We start from the raw sequence: 27,027 nt of genomic DNA on the forward strand, positions 1-27,027 counted from the left end.
AGACTGCTGCTGGTCCAGGAAGGACCCTGAAGAACGGCTGTGCTGCTAACATACACGCCTTTTGGTTTCCTCCACAGCTCCTGACCAAGCTAGGCCCCGGAGCTAGGGTTCTCTTTCCCCAGGAGGGCCATAAAACACCTACTCTTTCCCAACTCTTTTGGCTCAGAAGAGGCCACAAAGGAATTCCCTGACCATCTCTGCCTTAGAGGGGTCAGAAGAATCTCCTCATTCTCCAGGAGTTCCCTGCCCCCACCCTGAAGGCCAAGAAAGCCGAACAGACAGGTTTCCCTGGTCAGTTTATAGCCTTATCTATGCTTCTACCAACCCAACAGGACAGGGCTAGAGTTTCCAGAGAGCTGGAGGGCAGGCAGTGGAGATTTCAGCCGAGGGGCACACCAAGCCCCTTCTCCCATATTTCAACCCGTGCAGATCCTTACCAGTGTCCTATGTGGTACACTTTATAATCAACCGGTACCCGTAATGGTCTCCCACTGTTTCTCTAGCAAATTCATCAAACCTAAGGAGAGGTTGTGGCAGTGGTGACACTTGGACCCCGCCCATGAAGCAGAGAGGCGCGGAAGTGGGCAGCAGGATTGGGAACCGAGCTGTCTCTAGGTGGGCTGTTCCAGCACTGAGCAGGACTAGAGGACACCGACCGGTGTCTGCTGAAGAAGGGCTTGCTCGTTTACCAGTTGGGAACCATCCTCATGCTTTCTAGGGTCAGGGAAGTGATCTGTGTTGTGAGTCTGTGGAAGGAGAAGCTCGAGTCCAGACAGGAGCTGGTTTAGAGGCAGGTTAACAACTTCAGATTCAGCCCTCACAGAAGAGGCTCTAAAGCCTCCCCTTTGTCTGGAAGCCAGAAGGCTTAGACTCAAAATGGCTAACTCTTCTTAAAATTCACAAGGAGCTGCTGGGCGTATGAGAATGTACAGCTGGTGCAGTCCACTGACCATGCCTACCACCCTGATTATCCCCTCCTAAGACAATGAGCTTGCTTCCGTTTCTGAAGGTGGACCAGCAGCCTTGGAATCAATGCTAAGGATGGCTGGCTTTCCTAAGGACGGCTACATCCAGGCCATTGTGAGCCCTGATACCCATCTACATTTTACAACAGATTTCATCCAGAGTTTTCCATCCACATCTGTGTCTACAAGACTCAACCTCTTTTCCTGTCCTATCCTGGGTCCATTTCTAACTATTCCTCTTCTTTACGTCTTGAGGACCAGGTCACTGGCACACAGGTTCTGTGTAGGTAAAATGGATTAAGTTTCTGCCTACACAATTACAATTACATTGCTGTCTCCCAGAAGGACACACAAGGACGTAGTAGTAAGCAGGGGTTGCTTTGGAAAACTTTAACTTCCTAATCTACCCCCTATTAGGCATGAGGCGGGACTCTAGGTACCACAGAGGCACCTGTATCCAGACCCCAAGTTCTTGGGGCACCTCAACATTAATCCTTTGTGTTGACCAGTGTTGGGATCAGGAGCCTTGTCCTAGGCCTGTCACTAATGAGCTGTTCTAACCTCCAACAAGTCACTGTCCTTTCTGGGTCTTTGTCTCCAAATTTAAAAATGAGGGGAGGGATGGGGTGGTGGTGGCACACGCCTTTGATCCTAGCACTTAGGAGGCAGAGCCAGGCAGATCTCTGTGAATTCGAGGCCAGCCTGGTCTACAGGACCAGGACAGGCTCCAAAACTACATGGAGAAACCCTGTCTCGGAAAAAAAAAATAATAATAATGAGGGGAGGGAGCCTCCTAAAGCCTCTTTTTCTAAGACAAACAACAACAAACCCCACTAAGATTCTATTTTCTATTCGCCTCCTTAAGTTTAAAATAATGACAAGAGCCTCTGCAATCCCCTTTCCTAAACTTTCCCCAAAGCCAGATGTTCCTGGCACCGAGGAAAGGAAAAAAGTTTTTCAATAACCTGACATTTGTGTCTTTTAAGGCAAATTACCTCTGGCTTCTTCAAGTCTTCTTTTATCACTATTTCCTTATAAATCACTAAAAGAAAAATAAAATGAGTAAACTCGTCATCCCTCCTGATTCATCAGGATCCATCTTATACCAATTAGTTTTCCTAAATTATTTCCCTCGGGCGCAGCCTCTCCGACCCTTTCATTCTGGTAGCGTGGCTCACCAGAGTTGCTGTGCTCCCTTTTTACAAGGACGTTTATTCAGTGCTCTGGGTTGAACGCCTGCATGAGGAAACACACGATTTACACACAAAAGTTCCGGCTTGAGCCTTCAGAAGGTGACAGGCATGCGGCGGCGGCAGTGAGAAATTTGGGAGAAGAAGGAAATGGAGAGGAAGAGGTGAAGAGAATGTGAGGACACACGGTGATCTGTGGGAGAGGTTTTGGAGAAATCCTGGTGGCCGTTCATCAAGCATGTTCATTGAAATGAGCTGTGGAATTTGTATGCTCGACCTGACAGTCCCACTGCAGTGAGATGCTGAGCTGGGGCCCCAATCCCCTTCCTTAAGCTCCCTCTCTGCAGCTTTTTGCAGAGCGGTTGGTGAGGTACTAGGCTAGGTTGGTGAGGTACTAGGCTAGGTTGGTGAGGTACTAGGCTAGGTTGGTGAGGTACTAGGCTAGGTTGGTGAGATACTAGGCTAGGTTGGTGAGGTACTAGGCGGCCCTTTTGTTGGACTTTTCCCCGTCCCCTGAAGTGGGAATCTTCCTGCAGGTCTCCAGTGCCTTTAAGGAAGACCAAATCCTCCCGCTGCTGGCCTGGAGATCAAAGGAGACACTTGAGTACTGCCATACAGAGAACAGCAGTGTCCATGGCAACCTCTCCCAATGAGTCCACACATCCAGGTGTAACATCTTAGTCTAGACATGGTTCAAGTAACTGTAGACTCCAAGACACCATCTAATAATGCTTCAGTTCTTTTGAGACAGACTCACCATGTAGCTCAGGCTGGCCTCAAAATCAGAAATCCACCTGCCTCTGCCTCTTGAGTGCAGGGATTAAAGACATGCACTGCTACGCCCAACTCAGCTAATGAGTTTTAGCTGAGAAAACAAAATCCCTTAGGGATTTCCTACACACACACACACACACACACACACACACACACACACACAACCTTACCACAACTCTACAAATTCATTTCAAGCCACACTACGATTTCCAGCTGTTACAGCTCATGCATTGGAAGCCTGGCTCCCACTGCAGTGGTATTCAGACACGAGACGTGATTGGATCACGAAGGCTCTGACTTCGTCAATGCCCTAATTCCATAATGGACTCATAAGAGGATGGCACTATTGGACGGTGGTGGAAAGTAAGGGGTGGGGCCTATTATAGGTAGCAGGCCACTAAGATTGTGACCTGGAAAGGGATACTTTATTCCTGGCCCCTTCCTGTATCTTCCTCTGCTTCCCGCCATTCTCTCACTCCACTGTGGTCCTGTCACGCCACCAGTCTAGGTGCCAGCCTGTGAGCCAAACAAATTATTCCTCCATTATACAGCTCATAGCAGAAATGTTGTCACGGTGATGAGAAGTCTTACTAAACCACAAACGAATACACGGTACTGTGAAATACAGCTGAAAAGCAGGGATGAAGACAAGTGCAGAGAAACCAAAGTCACTCCAGACAATGTCAAAACAGACACTCTGGCAAGTATCTAGTTAGTTCCTTACAAAACAATAACTTTTCATTAGCACAAGGACATCACAAAATTGGTAGGTAAAGGAGTACCCATCCAAACAGCCGTGGGCATTGATGCACAGTGCATCTCTCATAACACATGGGCTCCTGGGGAAAAGATGCTTGTATGTGTCAGGGTCTGGGGGAAAAGGAAGATTGTGGGTCCATTCCCCTTCTTCTTTAGGGAATCCGTTATGTGCCTGTACAGTCCCTCATAAAACGCACTATTTTCTTCTCCAGCTCTAAGTGGACAACTCATCTCTTCCCACTTTCCACCTTCAAGCTGAACGCGGTGTTTAATTGGCTGTACTGCCCAACTGAAAATTACCAGTGCTTTCCCACCCAGTGTGGCCCATCATCTGGAGTCACCTTTCTTTCAAACCCCTTCTATCCTGGGGGTCAGGAGGATGTATAAGGAGAACCCTTCGGAAGCCTTTTCTGGCATCTCAAACACAGTGGAAGCAGAAAGCTGGAAAAGAGGCCAAGAAATGCCTAAGGAGAGAAGAAGAAATGGAAACAGCTTTTGGAACGATGCATACACACACACACACACACACACACACACACACACACACACACACACACACACAAACGACCTCAGGCCCATCTGGAAAGCATTAAACAAAATAAAAAGGCCCTTTCTACAATGAACAGCAGATTAGCATAATACAAAACTCCCCGAATAGCAAAGCTCTCTGACAAACTCTACAAAGCAAGCAGAAGCAAAGAGGTGCTCCTTCGAGGGATGCCCAGCCATCGCCAAGCCTCAGCCTCTTTCTGGTGCTCTGGGGCAGCACCATACAACAAGCGCCCCGGCGACCCGCAGCAGCCTCCACCTCACTGTCTCCAGGAGGTCTTTGTACCAAAGGCTCCAACGGCAGAGAAGTCCAGTGTGCTCCGTCCCACCCGCTGAAATCACGCTCTGCCTCTGTCAGCACTGGGCATGGTTTTAGGAAAACAACAAGACTCAGATCTCAGCTCAGAGAACCCTCCCTCAGCATCGGCTTCCTCTCCACTTTCTTGCACAACATAATAGTAAAAAAATGAAAAGTATGCTGCAATCCAACAGTGCGTTTTAACTTTCATCACTGTCCTGGTTATTTAGCATTACTGGAATGTACACAACACGTGAGCCCACTAACCTTTCGCCCCCTGTTTTTTTAGTACAGACACGTTAGAATGCTCAAGCTAGACCCAAGACGAAGAGGAAACAGGAAACTGATCCTAGTCCTGTCCCCACCCACCCCACCCCCACCCGTTATTGCTATTTGTTTGTTTGTTTGTTTTTAGACAAGGTCTCTTGCAGCTCCGACGATGAAGACGGACTTTAAAGACACTATGTAACCAAAGATGACCTTAAAGTCCTGATTCCCCTGCCTCCACCTCCCAAATGCGGAGATTGCAAGCATGTGCGTGGCCACACCCAGTTTATATGGTGCTGCAATTAAAATCAAACCCAGGGCCTTGTGCACACGAGACTGAGTCCTAGCCCCAGTCCCAGCCCCAGCAAAAGCAAAGCCACCTCCCTGTAACTCAGTTGTTCTAATGCTTTGCCACTCAAGTGAAGTGACCTCCTTCCTCCTCTTGACTCAGCCTTGAGACATTTTTCTTGCTCCTCACAGGTCTGGAAGCAGCCAAGTCGCTGTGCTAGAATTTCTGTTGACTTTGCTGTTCATGCAAGTGTTCCCTCGGCAGCCATCGGGTGGTGGTCCGGACTGGTTAGGTGCTCCGGAGAACTCCTCACCCAACCTTTACCCACCGTGCCGACACTGTGCTGGACTCACCCCGTCTTCTTTACCATCTGAAGCACAAGATGGAGACAGAAGGCTGCAGTCACCACCAGGCCTCCAGTCTCTCCAAAGCGGCTCAGCTCGAGTCCAGGTTGTGTGGTTTCTCAGACTGAGGACTTCCCCATCTACACTCAAGCTGCCCTGCCCCCTCTTCTCTACCCACAGCCCGCGTTAGGAAGGGAAGGAAGGAGAGAGAGAGAGAGAGAGAGAGAGAGAGAGAGAGAGAGAGAGAGAGAGAGAGAGAGAGAGAGAATGAGAATGTATAGGCCTGAAAAGTTATTGTCATGAAATGCAAGCCAAAAGATAGGTTCCATGAGATAAAAGTCCTGAAACACATTTTTACCCGCAGTCTGTCTGTCTTCTCTAACGCCCCCATGTCTGCAAACACAAGCTGATCGGTCCTGTTTCAGATTTGTGCTAATAAGTAAAAATGAGAAGAGGCTTAGCTGCATTCCATGAACTAACTTACTTCATGAACATCTGAAGTTTGTTCTTTTTAAAGGCGCCGAAGTTCTAAACAAGGAAGCCAGCGATTCTGAGAATTTCATTCTCACCACAGTGGCTCAATGCTTGTTCCTCTAACGACGACGACGTGCGGTTACCAGCTTTGCACAGACGCTTACATTCAAAGCCAGGGCAGCTTCTTCTCATGAAAGACACACTTAAAGTCGGTGCAAGGGAAGGGAGTCAATCGGGCGGGTATGTTAGAGCCACCGTGGAGGGTTTGTTAGAAAGGAAAAGGCACTAACCTGAGTCGCTTTAATCCGCTGGGGGAAAAAAAAAAACGACTGAGCACTGTAGTCCTCGGCTATCTTCTGGCAGCTTCCTGTGAGGCTGCATGTGACACTGCACTTCCTCACTGCACCTTCTGCTGCTGCTGCTGCTGCCGCCTCCTAACTGCTCAGAGGCATGTGATACCATCGGCCAGCTGCCTTCTCACCCGGGGTGGCCCTGCGCCTATAGAAACGGCCATTTCCGAGTAATGGTTCCCTGGCTTCTTTGGGGAGCTCCTAAGGTACAGGTAAAGAGGAAATGAGGATAGGGGTCGACTCCATGTTATGAGACAGGGAAGCAGGGAAGGGAAAGAGTCCACGGCCCCCAGGCTATCCAGGCTAGAGTTGGGGTTCCACTACTGAAAAAGAACAGACCCATATGGAAGCCCGGTGTTTGGACCCTCTCCTGCAGGTGGGCTCCAGATATGGATGCTCTCACCCTGGAGATGTCCAAGGAAGGGCTTTTGATGGTGCTGTTCCCAAGATATCTCCACACTCTCCTCTAGGGGACGCAATGCCACTAGCAGAACAGAGCCAGGTCTTGGCTCTCATGTCTGGGTCCTGCTGCCACCCTGGCCACTCAACCTGAACTCCGAGCGTCTCAAGTTCATCCAGCCTCTTTAGTAGGGCTGTCAGACACTGTGCCCTAATTCTTAGGTTAGAAAACAAAGCCACTGTGTTGTCAGCCTCCGTGGACTAAGTAACTGATGCTAGCCTGTCAGGAAAGGAAGGGGGGTGCCCCTGGCCATGTCCCTTTCTGCCCCGGACAGGAGAGGAGACTCCCAGGGCCATGTCTAAGTTTCCTGTCTGGCCAGCCTCTTTCCGCTGATAATCACCCCAGCTCTCAGGAGGGTCCAAACACACAAGGACTTGGGGCTGTAGGAAGTGGTATGTGGGTACAAAACTATGTCCTAGACCAGCGGGAATATTCTCCAATTTGTTCAACTTGACTCCTACAAAAAAATAAATAAATAACCCAAGATGGTTTCTTTTTGGCCACCCTAGCATAATTCTTTTTTTAAAAAAATGCTACAAAAGAGATTTTTGTTTTTGGATTTCAGCAAGGTAACTACAGACAAGTGTCAAATGTCAAAACCATTTCCCATGTAATGCCTCAGTGTGGTTTCCACATGAGCCCCCGCAGTAAGGAGACCGGCCCTGAATGAGTGCTGTGGACAATGGTCGGACTCCAGAGGGCCACCGCATGATTACAGCTCTGGCTGTGGAGACATGAGTAACCGTTCTCCTAGTCTGACAGCTGATGGCTGGTCTGGGGACTGAACTGTGCATCTGGATTAGCCAGCAGGGCCAAGATGGCTGTCCACACTACAGCCAGGACATTAGCTTGACAATATGAATAACGGTAATTCTCCACCGTCTTGGAATTAGACATTGCAAAGAGCTTTGTGGGCAGAAAACAGCAAGGGCTCTATGTGAACGTGTGGCAGCATTTACACGCATTCTGAGTTTAGTTTCTAGCTCTGCTTTCCACTAAGCAGGTCTGCATGTTCTTGTGTGCTGTGGTACATGGGGTCAGTAAAGGTCTTCAATCGCCTCTCCTGGCTTCTCCATGCGGATGCTGCTTCTGTTTTTAAATTTTAAATGAAAAATTTTCAATCCATCACAGAGCTTGCTCTTTCACCTTGTTCATCAAGGAAGGGTCTCTCAATCAATCCCAGAGATTGCCAATATGGCTAACCTTGGTTGCCAGATGGCTCTGAGATTCCCCTCAGAGGCTGGAACTACAAGTGGAAGCCACGCACAACCAGCATTTACATGGGTTCTGGATCCAAACCTTTGTCCTCAGGCTTGTGTGGTAAAGGCGTTAACTACTGAGCTATCTCCCCAACCTTGCAATCTTTAGGATTTTGTTTTTTAGAGCAATTGAAAAGCTACAGAAAACTGGAGATAGTACAGAGGGCCCATGCAGTCCACACCCAGTGACCTCGATCACTAACATTTTACATGTTCATAGGATATGTAAGTAACAATTTGTAAGCTGATATTGAAACATTAACCTAAGTCCATAGCTGACATTTTCTGGGACAAAGTAAAATACACTAAAAGCTAAGAAATTATCTTACATTTGAGGTGTCTCAGGGAAGAGAAACAATGAGCAACTAACTCTTGTTGGGGCTAATGAGTATCATTTAACTATCTTCCCTTATTTCCCCGAAACTGAGCAAATATTTTGACTAAAGTAGGTAGGTAGAGAGTGTCTGCAGATTTTTTTTTTTTTTTTGGTTTTTTTCGAGACAGGGTTTCTCTATGTAGCTTTGCGCCTTTCCTGGAAATCACTTGGTAGCCCAGGATGGCCTCGAACTCACAGATATCCGCCTGCCTCTGCCTCCCAAGTGCTGGGATTAAAGGCGTGTGCCACCACCGCCCGGCTACAGATTTTTTTTTTAATGCAGGATTTTTAATTCCTTCTACATACAGTCTAACTTTACCTCAAACCACAAATTCAAACCAAGTTCTGGGCGGAGAAGGTGTGCAGGGATTAAACTCTTTTCAGGGTTTGTTTTCTGACTCTTTAGCGATCGCGTCTTCACTCCACGCCTGAGGAGCTGGTGGTGCCGCCCCAGGCTTGGAGAAATCCAGCCTGGCAGATGAGGAGTGCACACCCTGCCGCAGGCGGACAGGGGTGGGGTGAGGGCCTTGCTTCTGCTCCCCACTCAGGGCGGCAGGCAAGTGCAGACTGGTGGAGGCCACTGTGCCCTTCTCCGCGGCCAGAACCTCTCTCCCTTGTTCTGTTCTGGGAGCATCATGTTTTTTTTTTTTTTTTTTTAAAATGGTGTGGGGACTAACCCAACCCTTCACCACTGCCATATTACACAAATAGTCACAGACACAATGCTCAACCTTTTCACCTGCTATCAACACTATCAACATTGCTCTTTGTCTCATCCCCACGTAAAAGGTGCTAACGTATTGATGGTCCCTAATCATCTCACCAGCACCCAGAGGGACTAGAAGAGGGTTACACTGGCTGTTTTCATCAGTCATTTACCAGATCCTTACCACTTAGCACAGCTAAGTGCTTTACAGATAGATGTTTTTAATTCTCACTGCAATCCTGTGACTTGGCTATGATCATCTCTACTTCGCCGATGAGTAACCAAACTTAGAATTCACTCAACTGTCTAGTGACCCCTGATGAGTTTGAAGCCAACTTGCAAGCCCAGTTCAATCTGACCATTAGGAAAATGCCAATCAAAACCACAACGGGATAGCATCTAACTCTAGGTAGAATGGCTATTTTCTCACAAACAAACAAAAAAGCAACAAATGCTGGCGGAGGATGCAAAGAAGGGGAACTTTCATAGACTCTTAGTGGACATGTAAACTAGGGCAAGCATTATGCAAAACACCATAGAGGTTCCTCAAAAAACTAAAAACAAAACTGCAGGAAGACCCAGCATTCCCATCACTGTGGAGAGGAATCAGCATGGTGACCAGATACCGATCCTCCCACGCTCATTGCAGCTCAGTACAATAGTCAAGCAGGCTGTCCACCCACAGAGGGCCATGTGGAATACATATGCATACACCATTGCTCAGCCACAGAAAAGAATGAAACCTCCACACATGCTGCAATGTACATGGAACCAGAGAACGTAATGCTACCTAAAATAATGCAGGCACAGGAGGGAAGATGAATACAGCATGTGAAGGAGTTGACCTTGAGGATGTAGAGACAGAACAGTGCTCATAGGGGCTGAGAGGGAGTTAGGGTTTCCCTTGCTGTGAAGACACACCATGACCACGGCAACTCTTATAAAGGAAAACATTTAGTTGGAGCTGCCTTGCAGCTTGAGAGGTTTAGTCTTATCATGGCAGGAACATGGTGGCATGAAGGCAGACATGGCGCTGGAGAAGGAGCGGAGAGTTCCACATCTGGATCCACAGGCATCAGGGAAAGAACTGCAAGTGGGCATAGCTTGAGCATATATGAGACCTCAAAGCCTGCCCCAACAGTGACACCCTTCCTCCAACAAGGCCACACCTCCTAACAGTGCCACTCCCTATAGGCCAAGTATGCAAGCACATGAGTCTATGGGGACCATACCTATTCAAACCACCACATTCCCCTCCCTGTCCCCCACAGGCTTGTGTCCATAACATAATGCAAAATGCATTTAGTCCAGTGTCCAAAGGCCCCATTGTCTATTGCAGTCTCAACAATGTTTAAAAGTCCAAAGTTCAAAGTCTCTTCTGAGATTCATGCATCTCTTAATTGTAATATCCTATAAAATTTAAAAAAAGACAAACAAAGATCACATGTTTCCAACATATAATGGCACAGGATATACATTACCATTCCAAAATGGAGGAAAGGGAGCATAGTAAGGAAATATTGGACCAAAGCAAGGCCAAAAACTAGCTGGACAAACTCTAAAGTCTGCATCTCCATGTCTGATATCAAAATGCTCTTCAGATCTCCAACTCCTTTCAGCTTTGCTGACTGCAACACACTTCTTTCTCTTGTGCTGGTTCCACTCCCTGTTAGCAGCTTTCCTCAGCAAGTATCCCATGACTCTGGCATCTCTCATATCTTAGGATCTCCAAAGCAATCCAGACTTCTTCACAGCTTCACACAATGGCCTCTCCAGGCTTCCATTCAGGGACACCCCTGACACACGCCTGGCCTCAGCAGCTTTCCTTAGTCTCAGAGGAAAATTTTATAATCCTTTCTTATATCTTTGAGTCTAAAGCCAGAACCACATGGGCAAAGGTGCCAAGTTCTGCTGCTTGCTGGGGCTGAAACATGGTCCCTTTGATCAATTACATCTTCACTTACTTTCTGTTTTCCATGGTTTCCTTCACTGCCTAAGCTTGGCTGTCCTGGAACCTGCTCTGTAGACCAGGCTGAACTTGAACTCAGAGATCTACATGCTCCTGTGCTGGGATTTAGCTCAGAACCTAAGTAACTATTCCTTAATTCCTTTTCACAAGTTGGAAGTTTAGCTGGGTGGGATCTTGCCCTATTCCCTTTCTTCTATTTAACAGTAGTTTTCCTTTAATCTGTTTATCTCCGTGAACACACGATTTAGCTCCATTTTACTTCCTGGTGCCCCTTTTCTCCTCAAATTGTACATTTTGAATTTTTCCCTTCTTAGCTTGCTCCTTTCCATTAGAAACCTTCATTAGAGTTAATACTAATAACCACATGACAGAGTCTATACTGGGCTCTTTTGTGATTTCCTCTGCCAATGGAATTAATCTAAATTCAGGCAGACTCTTTGGACAAGGGGGAAAAAAAACCAGCCACATTCTTCACTAAAATATCACAAGAATTATCTCTAGGCAACACACTAAAATTCTCCTCTGAAACCTCTTGAGCCAGGTTCAAATCACCCTCAGCACCACTGTCTTCCATGCTCCTACCAGAATGCCCCATTAAGTCCACATTCCTCCAAACAAACACACGGTCAGGCCTATCACAGCAATACCCCACTCCTGGTACCAACTTCTGTCAAAGAGGGAGAAAGGAGATGATCAATAGATACAGGGGTGCCTCTGGATGGAAGGAATAAGTTTAAATGTCTTTTAGCACAACCAGACAACTGTGACTAACAATTCATTGTTATTTAAAGCAGAGAGCAACAGAGAGAATTTTGCTCATTTAAAACAAAGAAATGAGACTATGTGATAGATACACCAGCTATCTTGACCCTATCATTCACATTACATACAAATGTTAAACTATTAGCTATAGTCATAAATACACTGAATTTCCCATGTCATAAGTAAAAACATTAAAACCAGAACTCACACACACACACACACACACACACACACACACACACACACACATATCCACAAAGTTTCAATACTTTTCTGCTGCCATGTGCGGTCAACTCATGTCTAATTTTCTTTCATTTTCTTTTTCTTTCTTTTTTTTTTTTTTTTTTGGTCAATTGAACAAAAGTTTTTAAACTAGTACTCATTTAGTCATTTTCTACAAATACTTTGTATATATTTGGTTAAGTCAATAGTGATCCTAATGTCATTTAATTTTGTTAAATTATGAAAGTGTATTTGTATATTTATTTTTGTTATATTTCATTTGTATTATTTTGTTTGCACTAACAAATTTTGCTTTACTAATTAAATGATCAGACATTCACATTAATGTTCACTATGGGTAAGTTTTCTTCTAGGAGTTATACTCTTCTTCTTCTGTGACTTTGCCCAAGTTTTTTATATTTAATATTAATATCTTCATTCCTAATTTTGTTTTGTTAGTTAGCACTTATCAGCTATTGCTTAATTTTCATCCTTTCTATGTAATGCCAATTGACATGCAATCCTGAATACAGCAGATAGCCAGAGAGTTTCTGTTTTCCTAGTGCTAGAAGCTGAACACAGGGCTCAATCATGGCAGGCAGGTGCTCTACTCCTGAGCTATGTCCCTAGATTATCTTCTAATGTATCTGAGAACCAAACGTTTTTTGTTTTTGTTTGGTTTGGTTTTTTCAAGACAGGGTTTCTCTGTGTAGCTTTGGTGCCTGTCCTGGAACTCACTCTGTAGACCAGACTGGCCTCGAACTCAAGGAGATCCTCTTGCCTCTACCTCCTGAGTGCTGGGATTAAAGGCACGTGCCACCACCCTCCTGCCAAAGTTTTATTAGAAGAACTTACTCTACTAACATTTGTTTCTCTTACTCTGCCACTTTATTATACGTATTGTTACATTTCCTTTTTAGTTTTAACTTTTGCTGACTGGCCATGCTTTTTATTACTGATATCTTCTGACCTTGACTGTGAATATGTGCTTTCAATTTTAATGGTTTAGAAATCCCACCTGTACTTTTCTCTAGATATCAACTCATGTGACCTTTCAGGGTGAATGCCAGCGCACAGCCAGCTGGGTCCTGGTAATGGTAAAGTCACTGTTCATGGAAATGAAAGGATAGCTTTGTGTTGGTAACAATGCCAGAGCAAAGGGGTGACGTTCCACAGGCATCAGGAACTGTTCTCTTTGAGGGGCCAGGGCTGAGACAGGGTCTTGCTATGAAGCCCAGACTGGTCTCAAATTTGTGATCCTCCTACCCCAGCTTTTGGGGTGCTGGCATTACGGGAGTTCCACCACCCCAGGCTCTAGTCTACTAGGACAGACAGACTTCCCCCCTTCCTGTCTGGAAGGTGGGCTATACCTCTCACCAATAATGTGGTTAAGCATCAGCCAGGAACTCAGGACCAAGAACACCCTGGGGAAAATCTCTGCAAACTTTAGGCTCTGAGACCCACAGACACTAGGAAAATCTGCAAACATATCTGCAGGAGGGAGGCTGCCCAAGGCGTCTCTGACCACCTCACTGCTAGTTACCAGAGTCACCGGCTAAGGCATCTTCCCTAGACTGAGGCAGGATCACAGGAATGTTAGCGCATGCTCTACAGAGTTAAAGAATTCAGCCGAGTTTCCTACTGGATAGCTAAGAATACGGTAAGGTAGTCAAGTCCCCATACCCTTCTCTTTTCTGAAATGGGACGTCTGTCATTTATGTAAGCATTGATATGGCTGGGGGGGGGGGGCGGAAGAAATTCTGGCCATCAGCTGCGTGTGTTGGTTGTGTGGGGTTTGTTTTGTTTTGTTTTTGCATTTTTACATTTACACCGTGTGCATTTGAACGACAGCTGACATTTCAATTCCACACTCAATTTTTCAGAGACGGGACTGACGGTGAAGAGGGAGGAGAGGCAGAGGGCTAGAAACAACTTAAACCTCCCAGTCACTGTTCACCGGTCAGAAACTCTGGCTAGGACCACAAAGAAGAAGTGGTAGAATGCCTGCGAAGGGTATTTTTTTTGTTTTCACATAGTCACATCATTTTTAATCATCCTTGCGTTTCAAAGGGAGAGAGCAACCTTCCAAGAATTAAAGGGATTTCCCCCAACTAGTAAATAAGCGATGGAACTGGGATTTGGTACCAAAGTTTCCGACTACACCCAGTGTCATTTCCAGTGCCTCTGTGACCTGCCCCCTGGCTGTTCAGTCTCTGAGAGAGAGGAGCACAGGGCCCATGCCCCCTGCTGTGGGCTGTGTAAGAAGCAGCGGAGCACTGTGCAGTTGGAGCCTCAGCTTGTCCAGACAGACCACAGGGGCTGCTTCCCTCAGAAACGGGGGGATTTTTGAAGCATTACATCACGCAAAGGCTTCCCCCTTAATTCTCATACAAAAAGACTGCACGCACCCTTTCTGTGAGCCCTTGGAACAGTTAAAGGGAAGTTAAAAGGTCACCAAAGTTCTCTCAATGGTGCACTGCACAGTGGAACATTGCGTTTTCGCAATGTAATGGAAGCTGGAATTACCAAGACTTGGACCACCTGCCCCCAAAGCCAGAGCCCTGCCTAGCATGGTCACTCTTTGGCATACCACGCAGCCTGATGCCGTAAACCAAGTTGGCTTTTTTTTTTTTGACATAATGGAATTGGATTACAAATAACCAAGCCATTCATTCATCTTTATTGTTAATCAAGACACAGAAAGGAAATGACAAATTCCTTTGTTCATAAAAAAAAAAAAAAAAAAAAAAAAAAAAAAAAAAAAAAACCTGGCTAGAGACATAGGAAAGCCCTGCTGGCTGCATGGGTCTGCTCCAGATGGGGCTCTAGAGCAGAAAGGACATGGGAACACATGCCCCCATCCCTAACCCGACACTATCTCCAACTGATAGCCACTTGCAAGAAATTTTAGTTTCCTCCAAGGGAGTCTCACCGGGGAAACAAACTACTCCTAAGGGCAGGCTGCATGCTCAGCACTGGATGACCACAGACAATGAATTCCACGGCATCTTTGGTGGTTCCTTGCCTCATAATGCTTGTCGGGATCTTTCTTTTCTTTCTTTTTTAAAAATTTTATCTTATTTTTAAATTTTTATTATATATAATCGCTTTTATATATATATAAAGCTTCCAGTTTATATATACCATATAATATATATATACATATATACACACACATATATATTATAGCTTCCAGTTTAGTGTTTTTATGGGATTCCTGAGAGTGAGAATGAGTTGGTCTCTTTTCTTGTCCCTCACTTGGGCTCTTTCTGTTTGTTTTGTCTTATTCCAGTGTGTTGATTTTTAGTTCCTATTATATTATATTTTACTTTATGATTGTTCCTTAGAGGCCTGTTTATTTGCCAATGAGAGACAGAAAGAGGGTGGAACCAGATAGGAGGGGAGGTGGGGCAGAGCTGAGAGGAAGGGACAACTATCATCAGGATACATAGATGAGAAAAAAAAAACTATTTTCAATGAAAAGAAAAAAAATAAGATACCTGAAAGGTAAATATCTGAAAGGTAAAATAACATTTAGAAAGTCCCTATTATAAAAGTGAGTTATGTAAGTATGAGTGTTTTCAAGATGATAATTATGCAATGCAAAATATTTCAGGAATAAAAATCATCATTAGTCATAAAGAAAAAGCGCCCTGCTATCATCCAGGATGAGGTTAAGCACCCTCATAAATACAGAATTCTGGAAGTGGCCAAGACAGTGCTAAGAACCACGATGCCTGCACTTGCATGCTGCTCAGTGTGTTGTGAGTATGCGTGAAAGACAGAAATTAACACCAGCTGTCTTCTTCCACTGCCCTCTCTGTTTTGAGGCAGAGTCTCTCAGTGACCAGAACTCACAGATTCTGTTAGACTGGCTGCCAGCAAGCCTCAGACATCCTCCTCCTGTCTCCACTTGGAGTTCCGCTGTCTCCTTGGATTACAGAAACACCACATTAGGCTTTTAATTTGGGCTCTGGGGATCAAACTCAGGTCCTCACATTTTTGTGGTGAGCACTTTAGACCGCTCTGCTCATTTCATGTCGACTGAATGGTAGATAAACCAGAATAAGGAACACAAACAGTTCACAGATGCGCCAAGGATGCTGGGCAAGATAGAGAATGATAAGGTGCCCCTTGCCAGGCACCTTGCCATTTCAGAATTTGTGGTTTTCCCACGCTGAGTATGGGGCCAAGAGAACATCTAATTGTTTGAACAATCTTCCTTCTCGGGCTCATCATTCCCTCTCTTTCACAACAACGAGAACACAGAACAAGATAGAATTGGTGAACGAGTTCCTATCATTTCACAACTGAGGGATTTTGAAATCAGAATGCCTGGATTCAAACAGACCCATTACTTATTAGGTGCAGTGAATTATTTCATTCTTTTGGGTACTAGTTTTCTCATTTTAACAGGGGCATTTTTATAAGTATTAAATCTGATGCACTTTAACCAGCGCACTGCAAAAATGGTGGATGCTGCCACTCTTGATAGGTAGGGACTTTCACTCTTGGGAAGTTCTAAATTAGAAAGAGAGACAACTAGTGAAGCAAAGAACTTCATTTCTGGGGTGTTCTGCATGGAGAAAATAAAGGGTATTTGGGAATTAGGAGAAATGAAGTTAAGTTCAGATCATTGCAGAAAGTCACAGCCAGTCAGAAAGTAGGATCGGAGCTCCACAAGGCTGTTGCAGGGGGATCGAAGCATATTTGTTCCTAGATTTTGAAGTGTTTGTATCTGACTAGAAACTAGAGAATGGTACATGAATTACAACATCTCCATGACAAATAAATAAGAAAAGCATCGCTGCTAGTGAGAAGCCATGTAGCTGAGAGAAAGAAAACCAGGCTTAGGACGAGCCATGTGTGCTGGGGAGGAACAGGGATGAGCTGTGTGTGCTGGGGAGGAACAGGGACGAGCCATGTGTGCTGGGGAGGAACAGGGACGAGTCATGTGTGCTGGGGAGGGACAGGGACGAGCCATGTGTGCTGGGGAGGAACAGGGACGAGTCATGTGTGCTGGGGAGGAACAGGGATGAGCCATGTGTGCTGGGGAGGAACAGAGATGAGCCATGTGTGCTGGGGAGGAACAGGGACGAGCCATGTGTGCTGGGGAGGGACAGAGATGAGCCATGTGTGCTGGGGAGGAACAGGGACGAGCCATGTGTGCTGGGGAGGGACAGGGATGAGCCATGTGTGCTGGGGAGGGACAGGGACGAGTCATGTGTGCTGGGGAGGAACAGGGATGAGCCATGTGTGCTGGGGAGGAACAGGGATGAGCCATGTGTGCTGGGGAGGAACAGGGATCTTCACTGAACTTTGGGGAAGTGTTTACATAGTATAAGCCTAGGACTCTTACTCAGGGCCTTTTGGGGAAGCCTGGATTAAAGAGATATGTTCTTTAAGGCCTCTGGCGCTGGAGTGGGTGACTCCAGGCAGAATCTGGTCGTATGAAGCCGGAGATTTATTCAGGTTATAATTAGAGTGTGGGTCATATCCAGCTGAGCAACATCAAACCCAACCTGGTGTGTTTATCATATTTTTTTTCCTGGACTCTGATTTTGATTTTGAAGTGGCTGCAGACAGCCTAAATTACATGTTCTGCAAAGGAAGTAAATTTACAAAACACAGACATCTGTCAAGAGTTTATTAATTAGTAACAGCCATAATGGATGAGAAACACTGTATTTTGTATATCAGCATCTATTATTTTCTTTGCCTTCAATCAGCTTCTGGAAATAAAGTTGTTTCTCTGGATGATGCCTAAAATTTACTAAATTACTGTTGTACACCTCAATGACATACTTAGGTACTAAATGCAACATAATACCCGTCAATTAACTTCCAAGGACAAATTTATATACAGAAATAATCAGCCATCTTTGTTTAATAACATGAAGTGTGTTTATTGAAATATGTCTCCTGAACATTTTGTACAGGCTGCATTTTCACACTGGGTACCACAGAGCACCAATCACAACGGCAGAAGGAGCCTGAAGAGGAGGAGTCTACGGCACGTCACACTGAGCCGATCGCAAGTTCTGCTTCTATCAATTTTTAAAAACATACTTATTATTGTGTGTGTATGCATGATGGGAGGAAAGCATTTGTGCCACAATACATGTGTGTGGAGGTCAGGGGACAACTCCATAGAGTCAGTTCCCTCCCTCCCCCTTGGTGTGGGTCCTACACATGGAACTTAAGTCAGTAGACTTCCACCGCCAAGTGCACTTACCGGCAAAACCACCCCCTTCCTGGCTCTGGTTTTTAATAAACTCTACGTCCTTGCTTACTGGAAAATGACTACTATAAACTATAATATTTATCAAGCTTGGTTATATTCCGAGTAAACAGATTTTATAGGTGTGAAACTCTCCTAGCAAGAAGAAATACACATGTGGGAGAAAATGCGTTATTTTCAAGTACAGTGTGCTACAGAATCTACAAGATACTCAAATAAAGCTGTAAGGAGCCACCTAGACTGATTGAAAGTACAGAGTTAATGTTACAAGCAAGCATCACCACCGTCCTGGATTGTCATGACGACAGACTGCCTTGGACTATCAGAAAAAAAAAAAAAAAAAAGACAACCAACCAACTAACCAAATGGGAACCTACACCCATCTGTGGATTGAGACTAGAGGATTATACTCGGCCTTTGTGTCGTTTGCATGGCAACATAGTTGTTACCTAAATGCAACTCTTCCTGCCAGAGAGAGAGAGAGAGAAGGCCTTGAAAAGGCGACCGGCCACTTCCTGCATCATCCCATACCACAACTACACTCTTCGAGTGACCAGAAATGAGTCTCCTTCTTGGGGACTCTTGGTGTGCCAGCATCGTCATACTGGGTGTGATTCCAGTTCTCGAAGACGCATGGTTTGCATATCCCAGAGTCCACAAACAACCGCCATTTGTAGTTCACCTGTATACCACGTGTATGTGTGTGCAAACACTAACACGTGTGCAAGAGGTTTCAACATTTTAAAGACGACAAAAGCTTTCTGGCTCAGGGAGACCCTGCCCTAGGACTAGCCAATTCTTAAGATGGCTAGGGTTCAGCCAAGACTAGGCTCCTGATAAGCAAACTCACTAATGTAGAGCCAGACTGCCTCTGTCATACACTGAGGAAGCCTTTGCCATCCCAGGGCCATGTACCAGGCGACTAGGGACCACCCCCACAGCCTACAGTCCTCCATAGCAATTCAGACCAGCCAGCCTGAATGGCCTGCCCTGTCCTGACTTGCCTTTTCTGCAGAAACCCTGATAAAGGATCTGGCCTAAATCGTTTTTTCTCCAGGAGAGTAATTCTGCCTCCCAGCCACGCCGCTTCCCTTCACAGGAGTGCTCTGTGGTAAGACAGGCCTCCTGTCTTCTAGGACCTACCAGCATAGTCGATTTGTTGTCTCCGCTTACGGCCACAGCTGACTTACCAGCAAAGGATGCTAAACAGACTGAGCATCAGTCAGGGAAACAGTGCTCAAGAGTGACCCAACAGCTGTATTTCCACCTCCACAGGGACTGTGACCCTTAACCCCACTGAACTGCGTGGGACCAGAAGCCTCTATCCACATGGCTCTTCCTGTCCCAGCTCAGAGATAAGCATCCTTCCTCTGGAGCCCCTCCCAATTCAGTTCCCTTCGGTTAGAAGGGTTAGAAGGACGAGAAGACCGTTTGCCCTCCTGTGGATAAGTACTGCACGAGAGAGTTCCACTTCCTGCAGTGATCTTGGCCTTGGCTCGGGTCAGTTCTGGACCCTCCCAAGTAGGATCACGATCACGGCCCTGTATTCCATCATGGCACCAGTATAGGATACAACCCATCCCCCTGTGGAATGTTCCTTTACACTGTGCGACTATATGTCGCTGTGACTGGGTTAATAAAGAAGCTGACTGGCCAATAGCTGGACAAGATAAAGTTAGGTGTGAGAACCAGACTAAGGACACTGGGAAGAGTCAGAGGAGTTGCCAGCCAGATGGAGAGGAAGCAAGACATGCCAGAGAGGTAAATGCCACAAGCCTCGGGGCAGCACATAGATGAACAGAAACGGGTTACTTGAAGTTGTAGGAGCGAGTTAGTAGTTAAGTCTGAGCTCTTGGCCGAGCATTTGTAATTAATATTAATTCTCCATATTGGTTATCTGGAAACAGGTGGGTGGGAAAGAAAAGTCCGCCCACATCCTCCCATGCAGATGTACTTCCTCCTAGGAGGGAAAGAGGTGGCTGACATCTTTGAAAGATTACTGTCTTCCTGCAATGGAGAACAGAGACACCTCTCATTCTCAAGATCCACACATCTACCTCATCAGTCTGTCAATGTTGTCTATTTTATGTACACATAACACGATTCAAAATAGAAACACGGATTCAGAGTCTAGGGCAACCTTAATAGTCATGTATAACACCCTCCTCTTCCCACGGTCTCAGTATGTGGAAGCACTTCCTAGACCTGCTTTCTCACGGCTGCCACGACTGCTCTTTCCAAGAATGACCAAGTCTCTTTAGCCGGTTCAGTTTTCTCTTTACTATTAAGCAGTAAATTTCCTGGCAGTACAAGTATTTTTAATACAAGGAGGGGCATTCCAAAAGAAAGCACTGCACCTGTACTCACTCAGAACTGTGCTTTGAGTACCTGTGGGTTCTCAGAGGGACAGGCAGTGAGGAACGGTAAGATGATCATGCCAGGAGAACCCGGGTGACTGGCACACAGCCTGGACGGGACCAACTGAAGTCTACAGAGACTGCCCCGCTGACTGGCATCGTATGTGCTATGCCAGACACAGGCTCACAACTGCTTCTCAGGCTAAAAAGACAGTGAACAGGAGAAATAAAAAGATTTTAGTTCACTGGGAACTGTGGGATGCAATCATGTACCCTATGATTGGCCGCACTCTTTTTTTTTTTTTAACTCTCATACATCTGGCTCGATTACCCGTTCACAAACAACACCACTCATGTAGTTCCAGAAGGAAGAACTGGCACTGTCATTCAGCTAGGTGATTCTCAAGCACCAGCTACCTCAGGCCCCCAGAGCCTGGTCTGCCCTGTGGGGTCAGATTACTTGACCACGCTCTTAGCAGCACCAACTATCAGCCTTACCCATTAACCCCAAATAATTATTACATTAAATGTTTACAGATATCAACAGTACTGTCATTCTTAAAAACCCAAAGTGCCTTTTTGTACATTTGTACACTTTATCATTACTAAGGAAACCGTTCCTACTTTAGAAGTGATGGTACCGAGTTCCCGATAAATGAAAAGTATCGGTGGCACATCCTTCCAAGCAAGCCACAAAATTTCAGGAGAACTTGGATTTGTCACTTTTCTTGTGAGTCCCAGCCCCCAACGATCTGTTGACTCACTAGTTAGATGTCAGTTAGCTTGGTGTTGTTAGGACAGTAGCAAAGGCGACAGACATCTTTCAGGGTTGATTTTGGCCCACAGTTTTGGAGGTTTCGGTTCCCAGCCCCACTGCTTTGATGCAATGTCACATCAGTGTAGGAGCGTGCCGTGGGTCTACAGTGCTCACTCTGAGGCCAGGAAGCCAGAGACAGTAAGGAAGAGCAGACCCAACAATTCCCAACAGCCTAAGTGCCTCCCACCAGGCTCCACATCTCAAAGGTTTCACCTTTCCTCAATGGTACACTTTGAGGACCGAGCCTTTAAGGCATGGACCTTTGGGGACATTTAAGAACCAAAGCACATGAATGAATGAGATTGTCTCCCTGCTTATCTTTTATGGGGGGAAAAAAGCAATTAGTAGTTGTATAGCATGGTTGTAGGACCTGCGAATTTTGGTCATGACCTTACAAATACAATGTGTTATGTGGTAACTACCAAGCTATATATAAAGTCAGGCAAGATTGCTGGCTGATACTCCAGGTATCTATTACCGTGTAATAAATGACCCTAAAACTAGCTGTATAAAACCACTACCATGTCCCGGTCCCCATGGATCATGCACGTCGTCAGGAATTCAGAAACAGTACAGCGGAGGCAGCTGTAATAACTGTCTCATAACCTCCGTGGTCTCCTCCGGGTTCACTAGCTCACTGTAGGCCAGAACACTGGGGCTCGAGAATCCATTTCCAAGGCAGCCTCTTCATTTATACACAGGTGTCTGGCACAAGCCTAGGAGGCCGGGATGGGTGCTCCCAAGACTGTCAAACAGAGTTCATATATGGGGCCTCTTGGCTTTCACCTATACATCTTTTATTTATTTCTGTCTTTTTTTTTTTTTTAATGCTTGGATCAAACCCAGGGTCTTGCACATACTAAGAAAATATTCTATACCGAGCTATAGCATGCATCATCCTTGGTCCTTAGCTGGATTTCTCCCTTCCTTCCTTCCTTCCTTCCTTCCTTCCTTCCTTCCTTCCTTCCTTCCTTCCTTCCTTCCTTCCTTCCTTCCTTCCGCCCCTCCCTCTCTCCCTCCCTCCTTCCCTCCCTCCCTCCCTCTTTTTCTTTTTCAAGATAGGGTCAAAAAACTGACTTTGTAGCCCAGGCTGGCCTAGAATTTGTGGCAATCCTCCTGCCTCAGCTTCCCTCATGCTAGAATTAGGGGTGTACACCACCATGCCCAGGTGGTCTTCTTACATGTTTGTTCAAGAAAGTCTCTGAGGAACAAGGCCAAAGTACAGCCTGTCATGACACAGCCTTAGATGTCACGTGGGGTCACTTCTGCCATATGCAGCCAGTGAAAAAGTCACAAACGTCTCCACCACCAGGTTCTAGCAGAAGGGACACAATGGACTCTCCCAGGTAAGAGGGATATATTTAATGGCACATTTTACAACACTTTGAAGTTGGACTTTTGTTGATAAACATGACTATTTATGGAAAAGCAGCCATGACTATCTATAATTACATTTCTAATTAGTCAGTTTCTGCATTGCGGGGCCCCAAATGGAAGGTCTACACTGGTGTTGGGTAAATATTCATTTGGAACAACAGCAAAGGAAACAGCTCATAAAATGTTGTCATTTGGGCAAACTGCATTTCTTTTTTTTTTCTTTTTCCGAGACAGGGCTTCTCTGTTTTACAGTCCCAGCCGTCCCGGATCTCACTCTGTAGACCAGGCTGGCCTCAAACTCACAGAGACCCGCCTGCCTCTGCCTCCTGTGTGCTGGGATTAAAGGTGTGTGCACCACCGCCCGGCTCATCATTTCCTCTTTTCCGCTAAGGGTATGCATCCATCAGGTGCTCAGAGGTTACATGAAAACATTTCAGCATCTAGGAAACGGGAAGTTATTTAGCTTGCACACTAAGGAGTCTGACTCAGGCCCCTTCCAGGGCTTAGCAGGCAGAGGAGGACAGGCAGGCTGGGGCAAGGGAATGGAAATGATGCACACCATGTGCCTCTGCCTGGCATTTAGAGTCCATTTTTTAAAGCCCTGTTTCTGAAGTCAGCCCCTGGCCCACAGCTGTGATCTTCTGTTTGTATCAGGTGATGGCGCTTTCCTAGCTTCTTCGTGAGGTTTGGCCCTAGATGTTCTGACCTAGTTGCATTCCTCCCTAGCTGCTGCTTCCCCTCCCGACCCTGGCGGTTGAACTCAGAGCTTTCGGGGTGTTCGACAAGTGCTCCACTAGGAAGTGCACCCCCAGCCCCACTTCCCATCCCTCTCTGAGACTCTAACATCATCGTCTAATTCTGTCGTTAACAGTAAACACTCACTGAGAACCCCCTCCTTTCCAGACCCTGGAGGTGGCAGTTAGGGGCACCTCTTTTACAAATAAGTGAACTGAGCTGACGGCAGATCCAATTAACCGGTAAAGGTGCCAAAATATACCAAAACACCGAAGACTGGAGTTCACACGTAGATACGTCTGACCTCAATAATGACACATGTGGTGTAGCATGATGCTTCTGATCAACGTGACTCCTCTAAGGCATCTGGTCGGAAGGGAGCATGCCTTGCTGGGACTTCCCCGGGACGGAAATGGTCGTGTACCTGAGGAACGGCCTACGAAGGGAGACGGCCTCTTATCGGGGGATCATGTAAGGTTAAGGCTGTACAGAACCTGTCCTGCTGACCCCTGACACTGTCCCTGGCTACCTGGAAAGAGATCTTCAGCCTTCCTAAAGATGGACAGTGCTTGTACCACTGGTCATATGATGGAGGACCATTCACCAGCAAGATGTTTCTCAGACACTCACAGAGAAAGCACAAGGACATTAGGCCCCATGCTTGCCTGCCTTTCCTGGCAGACCCCCACGTGATTCCCTCATTAATGAATCTTCTTTGAAAAAGCTCCCTTTAATAAAACCTTGCTCTGTTTCCTTGAAGAGAAAATTCAGAGTTCTCATACATTACATCGTATGACAGACGATTTTTAATCGTTTAAATAATTTATTCTCCATTGTTTAATGCTTTCTACCATTCCTCCATGCATAATTTATTGTGCCATTTATGTTTATTAAAAATTGATCATGGGGACATGCTCCCTCTCCATTCTCTGAGGCCACTGATATTTCTCTGTCAGACGACTCAGGAACAGACAACAAAGCATTCCACTCGGTTTTCTTCTTTTTTTTTTTTTTTTTTTTTTTTTTTTGGTTTTTCGAGACAGGGTTTCTCTGCGTAGCTTTGCGCCTTTCCTGGAACTCACTTGGTAGCCCAGGCTGGCCTCGAACTCACAGAGATCCGCCTGCCTCTGCCTCCCGAGTGCTGGGATTAAAGGCGTGCGCCACCACCGCCCGGCTCGGTTTTCTTCTTAACTCACGTTAACTGCACATCCTTTCTTCTAGAGATCCTCTTTGGTCACAAAAGGTTGAGGTCATCTTAGGTAGTAACTGTTCACCTCCTCTTTTGATATAGCAGTAACCTTAGCTAAAGGCTCATTCCCTACCCATCGAAGGCTTCAGTACCCACGGAGGGCTTCAGTACCCACGGAGGGCTTCAGTACCCACGGAGGGCTTCAGTACCCACGGAGGGCTGCAGTACCCACCAAAGGCTTCAGCACCCACAGAGGGCTTCAGGAGAGGGGGGAGGCCTATTTTACTTCTCTAATGTTTAGAACCTGACATAAAAAGGAGGCATAAGAGAACAAGATTCTAGAGTCTTCCATGGCAAAGCCATAGCTTCTGGAACCACTTTTTTCTCTTTGCCTTCTCTCTCTCTCTCTCTCTCTCTCTCTCTCTCTCTCTCTCTCTCTGATGACTCGTTTTTTTCTTTATGACATCTTTAGTCATGGGTTAACTTTCGACTTGTTTTCTTTTCCTCTACTTTCAATTTCTCCCTAAATCATGTCATCTTTGAACTTCTCAACCCAATGACCTGGGCATATCTCTGATACCCACCAACCCAAGTCCTGTGACTTTCCCCCCAGTGCCTCAACCCACCCCCCTGGACACTGTAGCTCAGATCTGACCATTCCACGTGTCTCTGAGGGAGGGCAGGGGAGAAGCAGAAAGGACAGGGATGTGAGAGGTGTGAGAACTGAGCCCAGGTCAGGGAGCACCAAAGATGCTCATGATATATTAGTCTGACAAAGATCTTCACGGCACCCAATTTCAAGATGGCTCCCCGTGGTTCCTTTAGTACAACCTTGCCACTCCCCAGAGTCCAGTCTGTCTTCCTTCCAGTGTTTCCTATGTGCAGTGGAGAGACCATCACTGACCCTTCAAGCCCAAACCCCGAAGGTCAACCTTGCCTCTTCACTCTCCCCTCCACAACCAGTCATAACCAAATGTGTGGGGCCCATCTCCTCTTATCTTAGGAACCCAGCCCTGAACTTCACGCTACGGCAACAGTTTCTGGATGCCTCCAAGCCCACAGGCCTCCCTCCTCAGTCTGCCAGTGTGGCCTCTCCAAAAGGCTCTGCCTTTTCCCTTTGTGATGGAGATCAACTCCAACGGTTTGGTTTGGCCGTTGTTTGGGTTTGGTTCTTGTTTGGTTCTTTAGAACATGGGTTCTTTCACAATTTTATACATGTGTACACGCATTCCGATCACTCTCCCTCACCCCTGCCCTTTCCTCTTCTTCCCTACAAATCTCTTTCCCATATTCCTGGGGTTTTGTGTGTGTGTGTGTGTGTGTTCCACTGAGTCTGACACAAACTACTTGGGTTTGAAAAAACTTCACCTGAGCCTGGTGGGTAGGCAATAGGTCTGCCTCTGGGTACTATGCCCTCCTCTCTCCAAGACTCTGTTGGTTGTCAACAGTCCATAGTAAGTAGTAGGGCTCTGCTCCTCCCCTGAGCCACAGCTGACTTTGGGCTAGCCAGATGTGTGCAGGCCCAGCTTCAGTAACCACAGCTGCTGTGAGTTCACGATCGACACAGCTATGTCATGTTGATGATTTTGTTTTTTGATACAGGGTCTTACTATGTAGCCGGGCCTCATCTGAACTCCTAATCCTCTTGCTTCCTATTCCAGCCTTCTCCACACTGTGTGTCAACCTACGATGACCAAGTTGTGCTCACCATGGACCATAAGCTCATGAGGGCACAACTACGCTTCCCTTGTTCACCATCGGATGCCCAGTGCCTGGCATCACAAGTACTCAACAGTATCCACGTATTGAAAAATGATTGTGTGATGACTGAGTCCTTGGTGCCTGCTACTTCTGCCTTTGTGGTCCTGAATCATCTACAGTGAAAAAGAGAGTACCTCTCCCGGCTCCCCTGCATACGCCTGTCCAGCTAGGGAATCAGATAGACCCCAGACAAGAACAGCAGGAGAGATGCCCAGCTGTGAAATCATCCCGGACTATAGACTGTGGGCAAGTAAAATGACTAAGGTTTAAACACTAAGCTCTAGGGGGATTTGTTACATAGCAATATACAAATAATTTGTGACAATTTGAGTGAAACATGTATTTGAATACATGATCCCCAGTGATGGTGGCATTCGAGCCAGTTTTAGAGCCTTTAGATGGTGAAGCCTGGCTGGAGGAACTATGTCCCTGGGGGCAGGGTTTGAGGGTTTATAGCCTCACCCTGCTTCCTACCTCTCTCTCTCTCTGTGCTTCCTGTGTTCAACAAAGATGTGATCTCTCAGCTTCCTGCTGCCA

The 27,027-nt window shown here is 46.2% G+C and overlaps 1 protein-coding gene across 7 annotated transcripts in view; it reads right to left on the reverse strand.

The window, feature by feature from the left end:
- Wipf1 (WAS/WASL interacting protein family member 1) overlaps positions 1 to 27,027 on the reverse strand; it is a 113,089-nt gene that overhangs the window by 63,298 nt on the left and 22,764 nt on the right. The window contains exon 1 of one of the 7 annotated variants that reach the window (XM_076569683.1): positions 6,200 to 8,430. The exons of 2 other annotated variants lie outside the window; for them this stretch is intronic. The gene's annotated coding sequence lies outside the window, so the exon portion shown is untranslated. Of the gene's footprint in view, positions 1 to 4,029; positions 4,203 to 5,419; positions 5,612 to 5,919; positions 6,177 to 6,199; positions 8,431 to 27,027 lie in introns of those variants that run through there. 4 more of the 7 variants (XM_076569687.1, XM_015988116.3, XM_076569684.1 and 1 more) reach the window with 4 other exon arrangements.

Source organism: Peromyscus maniculatus, chromosome 4 (genome assembly GCF_049852395.1).
Source record: "Peromyscus maniculatus bairdii isolate BWxNUB_F1_BW_parent chromosome 4, HU_Pman_BW_mat_3.1, whole genome shotgun sequence".
Lineage (NCBI taxonomy): Eukaryota > Metazoa > Chordata > Mammalia > Rodentia > Cricetidae > Peromyscus > Peromyscus maniculatus.